Here is an 11,748-nt window from a genome sequence, read left to right as displayed (position 1 = left end):
TTCTGCTTTGCCACGAGGTCGCGTCATCCACGCAGCCGCGTCACTGCGATTTCCTCTATTTCGCGCGGTCGCGTCATCCATGTGGCCGCATCACTTCTCGCTGGTCATCTCCTCAATTCCTTGTGTTCCTTCCATTTTTGCAAGCTTCCTCTCCAATCTCCAACTCATTCATGCCCTATAAAGCCTGAAACACTTAACACACAGATCACGGCATCGAATGGAATAAAAGAGAAATAAAATACGTAATTAAAAGTCTCTAGGAAGCAAGTTTTCAATCATGCAATAACTTTAGGAAGGAATTATAAATGCATGCTTATTTAATGAATAAGTGGGTAAAGATCATGATAAAACCACGTAATTAAACACAATATAAACCATAAAATAGTGGTTTATCAGATTCCTCTTAAAGGATTTAGGATTTCAACTTCCTCTCAGGTTCAATATTCCTTTTATATTTTTATTTATTCTAATGCTTTTATTCGTATCTGACTCATGTTACCAATTTGGCTTATGAATTCTTCGTATTTAGATTTGAATGTTTTATTTAATATAATTTGAGGTATTTCAGATTTGACTTTGCTTTGCTTTATTTATATGAATGCTTTTAATTTAATTTAGATTTTTTCCTTTTGGCTTTGGTTGATTAATTGGTAACTCTTGAGTTGTCAAACTCATCGTGATTGATAATTGTTATTTTCGCTAATTGAATTGAATTCCACTAACTCTAGTCCTTTCTTAGGAATTGACTAGGACTTGAGGATCTAACTAATTAGTCCACTTGACTTTCCTTTGCTTTAGTAAGGGTTAACTAAGTGGGATTAAAACTCAATTCTCATCACCATTGATAAGAATAACTAGGATAGGACTTCCAATTTTCATACCTTACCAAGAGTTTTATTAGATATTAATTTATTAATTCCTGCAATTTATTTTCCTTGTTCAAACCTTTCAAAACCCAAGATTCTACCTTTTTCATAGCTAATAATAAGTTATACCTCCCTGCAATTTCTTGAGAAGACAACCCAAGGTTTAAATACTCGGTTATCAATTTTATTAGGTTTGCTTAAGTGACAAACAAAACTTTTGTACGAAAGGATTTTCTGTTGGTTTAGGAGCTATACTTGCAACGCGATAATATATTTATGAAAATTCTTTACCAATAGAAATCAGTTCGTCAATGATTCTCTCGTTTTATTCCGTCAAAGACAAGAAGAGATGAAAAGGGAGGCACTAGAATTCACGGCCGCCTTGGATGAGGTGGTAAACCAATTAGCTTCCCAATGTTTGAGTACTCAAGGCACTTTGATTGCCAATTGTGGAGAATCAATAGAAGAGTATAGCATGAAGGAGAGATTAGAAACTCCGGTGGAGAATAAGGAGTGGAATTTTGTATTGGAGCAATTGGAGGAAGCTATGATTGTTAAAGAAGAGGAAGAAGTGATTGAAGATTTAGGAGATGTTGAAGGTCCATGGGAATGTAGCATCATGGAGCCCTCTTCCAGGAAGTTTGAAATTGATGTTGAGGAGGGTGTAAAACCTCCAAAGTATATCATTATTGGAGACTTGGAAGAGGTTTATCAAGAGATGGATTCAATCATTGGTGAATTCTTATCTACAATTGAATCCTATCCCATTGGACTCGAAATGGAGATTAAAGAAGAAGAGGCACAACCTCCCATGCCTTTGGTAAGCAATGAAGAAGAGATTGAATTAGAAGAAAGCTACCAAGAGGAAGAGGTTGAAATTGAAGAAGATTGCCTAGAGGTGGAAGTAATCAAGGAAGAACACAAGGGAGTGGAGCTTGCAAGACCAATGGAAACACCTCTCCCTAAGCCATCACCATCCATTCTTTCATTCAAGTGGGTAAATTTCTCATCTCTAAGCTAAATTAGTCCACTTGAATATGGTTTGCTTGAGACAGATGGTCAACTTAGAGCTCTTTGTGGCTTTAAGAGCAAAAGGGAGATGGTTAGTGGTTGGCATTGTAAATCAAAGTTCATGATGGTTGCATGTTCAAGGCTTAATAGCAAGGGTTGGTGTAGAACTAGATTGCTTGGGTCTAGGATTATGTTTGGTCGCTTGAGTGTCCAAGATTATAGCACCCAAATGGATTAATGATAATCAACTTGAAGACGGGTGTAGAAATAAGATATGGGATCTAGGAATACATGAGGATCAATCTTGGGAGCCCTTAGCTTGTGAAGAACTCCCATCAAAGCTTGGTAGCATTAATTTTGAAGAATAGAGCTTATTGGAGACTCAAGCATTGGTGGATGTTCAAGGATGGATACAAGCACAAGCCACCTTGATGAGGAGCTCCCAATAAGTCCAACTTAAGGACAATAAATAAAAGTGCTAGGTGGGAGACACCCCACCATGGTAACATCTTTCCTTTTTCTCTTTTGTATATATTGGTAGAATTAGTTTAATTTCATATTTTGTTTAGTTTGTTGAGTTTAGTTGGTAGTTTGGAATGTTAAATAAGGTTTTATGGTGTTTTGGTAGCTGTTTGGAGGTTTGGAATGCTTGGTTTGTTGCAAGAACTTGAAAAAATTTTGAAAAACAGAGCACCAACCTATGCGTACACATGACCCCAAGTTTTTCCACCATCCACGCGCACGCGTCACCCACGCGTATGCGTGGATCCAAAATTTTCACCTCCATACAAATTCCAGAGAGTTATGCCTACTTTGTGCGCGTTTTGTGCCAGCAGCACAACTACGACCGACGCGTACGTGTAGCCTCTCTGAATAACCCATCACGTGTACACGTGACCCACACGTACGCGTTGCTCCCATTTCACCTATCCACGTGCACGTGTCACACCACGCGTACACGTGGATTGCCTTATTTCACCACTCTTCTTTTCTCATCTTCTGTCCATTTCCTTCCTTCTTCTCTCTTCTCCTCTTTTCTTTTTCCTTCTTCAACCATCATCCAACACTACCATACACCATCAACCATTAGTTAGTTAGTTAGTTAGCAATTTAGTTAGTTTCAATTTTGTTTAATTTTCCATTTTCTTTGATAAGTGTTGGATTATTAATTTGGTTGCTATTCATCACTGCTTATTATTAACTAAATGCTATTTTAGCATAACTGTTTTTGGATATTCATTGTTGGATTTTCTTGTTGACGTTACAATCTATTACTTGGGTTTGAATTCTTCATGCTTAACCTTTGTGAACACCAAGTACATGAGAATTGCCTTTAAAGCATGTTAAATCTCTTTTGAATTGCATGATTTGGCCACCAGGTGATTTGAACTATTTTCTTTTATTAGGCAATTTCTTGATGGATGTTGTGCATTGATCTTAATGCATTGTGTTTCTTGATCATATGCATCCATATGTTTTTGGCTTGAATGCTTTCATGCTTCTTTATTGCTTGTTTGGTTGCTTTAACCTACGAGTTTAGAGCATCTCAAGCATACTAGAATGAGTGAAGTGCATGTTCCTTTCGTGTAACTGTGACATAGCTTTTTATATTAGTATGTGTGTTCTAAACCACGCGCAACTTAGAATGCACACTTACCTTTATCCATGTCACACATTGGGTTACTCACTTCATTCTAGTGATTTACCTCATTCCAACAATTTATGCTTCCTTGCTTTTGCAATTATTTTTCTTACTATCATGTCCTCTATTTTCAGGATGAGTCATTATAAGCTAAAACGGAAGCGGGACAAAGAACACGCAGCAATTGGTTGATCCACCAGCTGAAAGTGGCAATCCGTGCAGTCGCCGTACCCCCTTGCTCATCTTTGAATGCATCGAGGACGGTGCAAACTTTTGAGTGTGGGGAGGTCGTCCTACTGAATCGGTGTTTTTGGGTGACAAATTTCTAATCCCAACACTTTTGATTTCATTTTTAGGTCTTTTAGGATTTTTAGTTGAATTTTCTTATTTTTGCATATATATACATAATAAGCTTAGTCAAAATAATGAAATTTTTCAAGAAATTTATCTATAGGGCACCCCAATTGATTTGAGTAAAATTTTTTTCATTGAACTTGCTTGAATTATATCTTGTGGAACATGTTTTGAGCTAAGAACACAAGCATGTGAGTTTTGAGCCTAATTGTGTGGTTATATCATATAACCACTTACTTTCTGGTATGCGAAATTGTTACTCTGAGGTTGTAAAATTTGTTGTTCGTTCTCTCCCTGGCAATGGCGCCAATAACTGGTGCACAATGCCATGGTCCAAACATAACTTCACAACTTCGCACAACTAACCAGCAAGTGCACTGGGTCGTCCAAGTAATAAAACCTTACGTGAGCAAGGGTCGATCCCACGGAGATTGTTGGTATGAAGCAAGCTATGGTCATCTTGTTAATCTCAGTCAGGCGGATATCAAATGGTTATGGAGTTTTTGAATAATAATAATAAATAAACAGAAAATAAAGATAGAAATACTTATGTAATTCATTGGTGAGAATTTCAGATAAGCGTATAGAGATGCTTTCGTTCTTCTGAATCTCTGCTTTCCCGCTGTCTTCATCCAATCAGTCTTACTCCTTTTCAAGGCAAGATTTCTGTAAGGGCATCACCGTTGTCAATGGCTACATCCCATCCTCTCTGTGAAAATGGTCCAAATGCTCTGTCACGGCATGGCTAATCATCTGGAGGTTCTCGATCATACTGGAATAGGATTTACTATCCTTTTGCGTCTGTCACTACGCCCAGCACTCGCGAGTTTGAAGTTCGTCACAGCCATCCCTTCCCAGATCCTACTCGGAATACCACAGACAAGGTTTAGACTTTCCGGATCTCAGGAATGGCCATCCATGGGTTCTAACTTATACCACGAAGATACTAATAACTCGGACTCGGTCCCCTGTATTAGATATCTAAGAGATACTCATTCTAGCTTGGTTGCATGTAGAACGGAAGTGTTTGTTAGGCACGCGTTCATAAGTGAGAATGATTATGAGCGTCACATAATTATCACATTCATCATGTTCTTGGGTGCGAATGGATATCTTAGAAGTGGAATAAGTTGAATTGAATAGAAAATAGTAGTACTTTGCATTAAATCATGAGGAACAGCAGAGCTCCACACCTTAATCTATGGAGTGCAGAAACTCTACCGTTTGAAAATACATAAGTGATAATGGTCCAGGCATGGCCGAATGGCCAGCCCCCATGAAAGTCTAAGATAGCATAAAACTTATCAAAGATGATCCGAAGATGTAAATACAATAGTAAAAAGTCCTATTTATACTAAACTAGTTACTAGGGTTTACAGAAGTAAGTAATTGATGCATAAATCCACTTCCGGGGCCCACTTGGTGTGTGCTTGGGCTGAGCTTGAAGTTTACACGTGCAGAGGCTTCTTCTGGAGTTGAACGCCAAGTTGTAACGTGTTTTTGGCGTTCAACTCTGGTTCGTGACGTGTTTCTGGCGTTTAACTCCAGACTGCAGCGTAGAACTGGCGTTCAACACCCTTTTGCGTCATCTAAACTCGGCCAAAGTATGGACTATTATATATTGCTGGAAAGCCCTGGATGTCTACTTTCTAACGCAATTAGAAGATTGTCATTTTGAGTTCTGTAGCTCCAGAAAATCCACTTTGCGTGCAAGGAGGTCAGAATCCAACAGCATCAGCAATCCTTCTTCAACCTATGAATCTGATTTTTGCTCAAGTCCCTCAATTTCAGCCAGAAAATACTTGAAATCACAGAAAAACACACAAACTCATAGTAAAGTCTAGAAATGTGAATTTAACATAAAATCTAATAAAAACATCCCTAAAAGTAACTAGATCCTACTAAAAACATTCTAAAAACAATGCCAAAAAGCATATAAATTATCCGCTCATCACAACACCAAACTTAAATTATTGCTTGTCCCCAAGCAACTGAAAATCAAATAGGATAAAAAGAAGAGAATATACTATAAATTCCAAAATATCGATGAAACATAGCTCCAATCAGATGAGCGGGACTTGTAGCTTTTTGCCTCTTGAATTGTTTTGGCATCTCACTTTATCCATTGAGGTTCAGAATGATTGGCATCTATAGGAACTCAGAGTTCAGATAGTGTTATTAATTCTCCTAGTTCAGTATGTTGATTCTTGAACACAGTTACTTTATGAGTCTTGGCCGTGGCCCTAAGCACTTTATTTTCCAATATTACCACCGGATACATAAATGCCATAGACACATAACTGAGTGAACCTTTTCAGATTGTGACTCAGCTTTGCTAAAGTCCCCAATTAGAGGTGTCCAGGGTTCTTAAGCACACTCTTCTTTTGCTTTGGACCTTGACTTTAACCGCTCAGTCTCAAGTTTTCACTTGACACCTTCACGCCACAAGCACATGGTTAGGGACAGCTTGGTTTAGCCGCTTAGGCCAGGATTTTATTCCTTTAGGCCCTCCTATCCACTGATGCTCAAAGCCTTAGGATCCTTTTTATTTACCCTTGCCTTTTGGTTTTAAGGGTTATTGGCTTTTTGCTCTTGCCTTTTGGTTTTAAGAGCTTTTGGCTTTTTCTGCTTGCTTTTTCTTTTTCTTATTTTTTTTTCGCCTATTTTTTATTTTTTTTTTCTGCAAGCTTTGTTCTTTGCTGCTTTTTCGTGCTTCAAGAATCATTTTTATGATTTTTCAGATTATCAAATAACATGTCTCCTGTTCATCATTCATTCAGAAAACAAAAACTATTGTCTCCACATCAAAATAATTAAACTAAGTTCAAGGATAAAGTCGAAACTTATGTACTTCTTGTTCTTTTGAATTAAAATATTTTTCATTTAAGAGAGGTGATGGATTCATAGGACATTCATAACTTTAAGACAAAGTTACTAAATACTAATGATCATGTAATAAGACACTAATATAGATAAGCACTTAACATGAAGAAAACGAAAAACAGAAAATTTGAGAACAAGGAATGAATCCACCTTAGTGATGGTGGCGTTTTCTTCTTGAGGAACCAATGATGTCCTTGAGCTCTTCTATGTCTCTTCCTTGTCTTTGTTGCTCCTCCCTCATAGCTCTTTGATCTTCTCTAATTTCATGGAGGATGATTGAGTGCTCTTGATGTTCCACCCTTAGTTGTCCCATGTTGGAACTTAATTCTCCTAGGGAGGTGTTGATTTGCTCCCAGAAATTCTGTGGAGGAAAGTGCATCCCTTGAGGTATCTCAGGGATTTCTTGATGATGAGCTTCCTCACGTGTTTCTTGAGCTCCATGAGTTGGCTCTCTTATTTGCTCCATCCTTTTCTTAGTGATGGGCTTCTCTTCCTCAATGGGAATGTCTCCTTCTATGAAAGCTCCAACTGAGTAACATAGATGGCAAATAAGATGAGGGAAAGCTAGTCTTACCAAGGGGGAGGGCTTTTCGGCTATTTTGCAGAGTTTAAGGGAGATGACTTTATGAACTTCTACTTCCTCTCCAATCATGATGCTATGAATCATGATGGCTCGATCCACAGTAACTTCAGATCGGTTGCTAGTGGGAATGATGGAGCGTTGGATGAACTCCAACCATCCTCTAGCCACAGGCTTGAGGTCCAGTCTTCTAAGTTGAACCGGTTTGCCTTTTGAGTCAATCTTCCATTGAGCTCCTTCCACACATATGTCCATGAGGACTTGGTCCAACCTTTGATCAAAGTTGACCCTTCTAGTGTAGGGGCGTGCATCTCCTTGCATCATAGGCAAGTTAAACGCCACCCTCACATTTTTCGGACTAAAATCTAAGTATTTCCCCCGAACCATGGTGAGATAATTCTTTGGGTTCGGGTTCTTACTTTGATCATGGTTCCTAGTGATCCATGCATTAGCATAGAACTCTTAAACCATTAGAATTCTGACTTTTTGGATGGGTTTTGTTAGGACTTCCCAACCTCTTCTTTGGATTTCATGTCGGATTTCTGGATACTCATTTCTCTTGAGTTTGAAAGGGATCTCAGGGATCACCTTCTTCTTGGCCACAACATCATAGAAGTGGTCTTGATGGGCTTTGGAGATGAATCTTTCCATCTCCCATGACTCGGAGGTGGAAGCTTTTATCTTTCCTTTCCCTTTTCTAGAGGATTCTCCGGTCTTAGGTGCCATGGTAATGAAAAAACAAAAAACTTTATGCTTTTACCACACCAAACGTAGAATATTGCTCTCCCTCGAGCAAGAAAAGAATGAATAGATGAAGAAGAAGAAGAAATGGAGGAGAGGGAGAGAGAGAGAGAGATGTGTTTCGGCCAAGAAGAGGAGGAGGGGGTTGTGTTGTGTGAAATTGAAGAAGAATGGAGGGGTTTATATAGTGAAGGGAGAGAGGTTAGGTTCGGCCATTTAGGGTGGGTTTGGGTGGGAAAGTGATTTTGAATTTTGAAGGTAAGTGGGGTGTATAAAGTAGGTTTATGGGGAAGAGTGGGTGGATGTGAGTGGTGAATAGGTAATAGGGAAGAGAGCTTGAGGTGATTGGTGAAGGGTTTTGGGGAAGGGTGTTTATTGGGAAGTGAGGATGAACATTGAGAAGAGGGAAGAGTATGAGTAGAGGTAGGTGGGGATCCTGTGGGTCCACAGATGCTGAGATGATCCTGTGGGGTCCATAGATCCTGAGGTGTCAAGGAATTGCATCCCTGCACCAATTAGGCATGTAAAATGCCTTTGCATGCAATTCTGGCGTTTAAACGCCGAATTGATGCTTGTTCTGGGCGTTCAGCGCCCAGATGCAGCATGTTTCTGGCGTTGAACGCCAGTTCTATGCTTGTTTCTGGCATTCAGCGCCAGCTTTCCTCAGTGTGCATTCCTGGCGTCTGAACGCTAGGATGCTGCTTGTTTTGGGCGTTCAACGCCAGATCCATGCTCTGTTCTGGCGTTGAACGCCAGCCAGATGCTCCTTACTGTCGTTTAAACGCCAGTAAGCCCTTCCTCCAGGGTGTGATTTTTCTTCTGCTATTTTTGATTCTGTTTTTGATTTTTCTATTTATTTTGTGACTCCACATGATCATGAACCTAATAAAACATGAAAGAACAACAAAAATAAAAATAAACTTAGATAAATAAAAATTGGGTTGCCTCCCAACAAGCGCTTCTTTAATGTCAATAGCTTGACAGTGGGCTCTCATGGAGCCTCACAGATGTTCAGAGCATTGTTGAGACTCCCCAACACCAAACTTAGAGTTTGGATATGGGAGTTCAACACCAAACTTAGAGTTTGGTTGTGGCCTCCCAACACCAAACTTAGAGTTTGACTGTGGGAGCTCTAGTTGACTCTGTTTTGGGAGAAGCTTACTGTGCCTCTTTTCCATGTTTACAGAAGGATGTCCTTGAGTTTTAAACTCAAGGGAGTCCTCATTCAATTGAAGGACTAGTTCACCTCTGTTAACATCAATCACAGCTCTTGCTGTGGCTAGGAAGGGTCTTCCAAGGATGATGGATTCATCCTCATCCTTCCCAGTATCTAGGATTATGAAATCAGCAGGGATGTAAAGGCCTTCAACCTTTACTAATATGTCCTCTACTTGTCCATAAGCCTGTTTTCTGGAATTGTCTGCCATCTCTAATGAGATTTTAGCAGCTTGTACCTCAAAGATTCCCAGTTTCTCCATTACAGAGAGTGGCATGAGGTTTATTCCTGACCCAAGGTCACATAGAGCCTTCTCAAAGGTCATGGTGCCTATGGTACAAGGTATTAGGAACTTTCCAAGATCCTGTTTCTTCTGAGGCAATCTCAGTTGATCCAATGCATTTAGTTCATTGGTGAACAGGGGAGGTTCATCTCCCCAAGTCTCATTACCAAATAAATTGGCATTCAGCTTCATGATTGCACCAAGGAACTTGGTAACTTGCTCTTCAGTAACATCCTCATTCTCTTCTGAATAGGAATACTCATCAGAGCTCATGAAGGGCGTAAGGAGGTTTAATGGAATCTCTATGGTCTCTAGATGAGCCTCAGAGTCCTTTGGTTCCTCAAAGGGAAACTTCTTGTTGATCACTGGACGTCCCAGGAGGTCTTCCTCCTTGGGATTCACGTCCTCCCCTTCCTCTCTAGGTTCGGCTATGTTGACTATGTCAATGGCCTTGCACTCTCCTTTTGGATTTTTTTCTGTATTGCTTGGGAGAGCACTAGGAGGGGTTTTAGTGATCTTTTTACTCAGCTGGCCCACTTGTGCCTCCAAATTTCTAATGGAGGACCTTGTTTCATTCATGAAACTCAGAGTGGCCTTAGATAGATCAGAGACTAAGTTTGCTAAATTAGAGGTACTTTGTTCAGAGTTCTCTGTCTATTGCTGAGTGGATGATGGAAAAGGCTTGCTATTGCTAAACCTGTTTCTTCCACCATTATTAAAGCCTTGTTGAGGCTTTTGTTGATCCTTCCATGAGAGATTTGGGTGATTTCTCCATGAGGGATTATAAGTGTTTCCATAAGGTTCACCCATGTAATTCACCTCTGCTATGCAGGGTTCTCAGGATCATAAGCTTCTTCTTCAGAAGATGCCTCTTGAGTACTGTTAGATGCGGCTTGCATTCCGTTCAGACTCTGAGAAATCATATTGACTTGCTGAGTCAATATTTTATTCTGAGCCAATATGGCATTCAGAGTATCAATTTCAAGAACTCCCTTCTTCTGAGGCGTCCCATTACTCACAGGATTCCTCTCAGAAGTGTACATAAACTGGTTATTAGTAACCATGTCAATGAGTTCTTGAACTTCTACAGGCGTTTTCTTTAGGTGAATGGATCCACCTGCAGAAGTATCCAATGACATCTTAGCTAATTCAGACAGACCATCATAGAATATATCCAGGATGGTCCATTCTGAAAGCATGTCAGAAGGACACTTTTTGGTCAGTTGCTTGTATCTCTCCCAAGCTTCATAGAGGGATTCACCTTCTTTTTGTCTGAAGGTTTGAACATCCACTCTAAGCTTACTTAGCTTTTGAGGAGGAAAGAACTTGGCTAAGAAAGCCTTGACCAGCTTATCCCAAGAGTTCAGGCTATCCTTAGGTTGAGAGTCCAACCATAATCTAGCTCTGTCTCTTACAGCAAATGGGAAAAGTATGAGCCTGTAGACTTCAGGATCTACTCCATTAGTCTTAACAGTGTCACATATCTGCAAGAATTCCGTTAAGAACTGAAAGGGATCTTCAGATGGAAGTCCATGAAACTTACAGTTTTGCTGCATCAGAGAAACTAATTGAGGTTTCAGCTCAAAATTGTTTGCTCCAATGGCAGGAATGGAGATGCTTCTTCCATGTAAATTGGAATTAGGTGCAGTAAAGTCACCAAGCATCCTCCTTGCATTATTAGTATTTTCGGCTGCCATCTCCTCTTCTTGTTCGAAAATTCCTGTAAGGTTGTCTCTGGATTGTTGTATTTTAACTTCTCTTAGTTTTCTTTTCAGAGTCCTTTCAGGTTCAGAATCTGCTTCAACAAGAATGTTCTTGTCCTTGCTCTTGCTCATATGACAAAGAAAGGGAATAACAAAGAAAATATGGAATCCTCTATGTCACAGTATAGAGATTCCTTTATGTGAGTAGAAGAAGAAAAGAATGTAATGTAAGGAAAGAGAAGGGAGGAGAATCCAAACACAAGGGTGAGGAGAGCAGAGATATGAGATGAAGAGAAGTGTTAGTAAGTAATTAAATAGAAGGAGATGGGAGAGAGAAAATTTCGAAAAATAAAAATTAAAATGTAAAGTTTAATTTCGAAAATAGTTTTTGAAAAAGGTTAGTAGTTTTTGAAAATTAGGAATGAAATAAAATTAAAATCAAAAATTGAAATAATTAGTTAATTAAAAA

The 11,748-nt window shown here is 39.4% G+C and overlaps 1 non-coding gene across 1 annotated transcript; it reads left to right on the top strand.

Annotated features, from left to right (window-relative positions):
* The first annotated feature begins 10,769 nt into the window (after positions 1-10,769).
* Positions 10,770-10,877, top strand: LOC148581052 (small nucleolar RNA R71). The gene has a single exon (XR_015896381.1). It is a non-coding gene; the product is annotated as a small nucleolar RNA R71 (small nucleolar RNA).
* Positions 10,878-11,748: the final 871 nt, after the last annotated feature.

Source organism: Arachis ipaensis, chromosome B10 (genome assembly GCF_059453495.1).
Source record: "Arachis ipaensis isolate K30076 ecotype BB chromosome B10, ASM5945349v1, whole genome shotgun sequence".
Lineage (NCBI taxonomy): Eukaryota > Viridiplantae > Streptophyta > Magnoliopsida > Fabales > Fabaceae > Arachis > Arachis ipaensis.
Note: the sequence above shows the minus strand (reverse complement) of the source record. Positions and strands in the feature narration are given on the sequence as shown.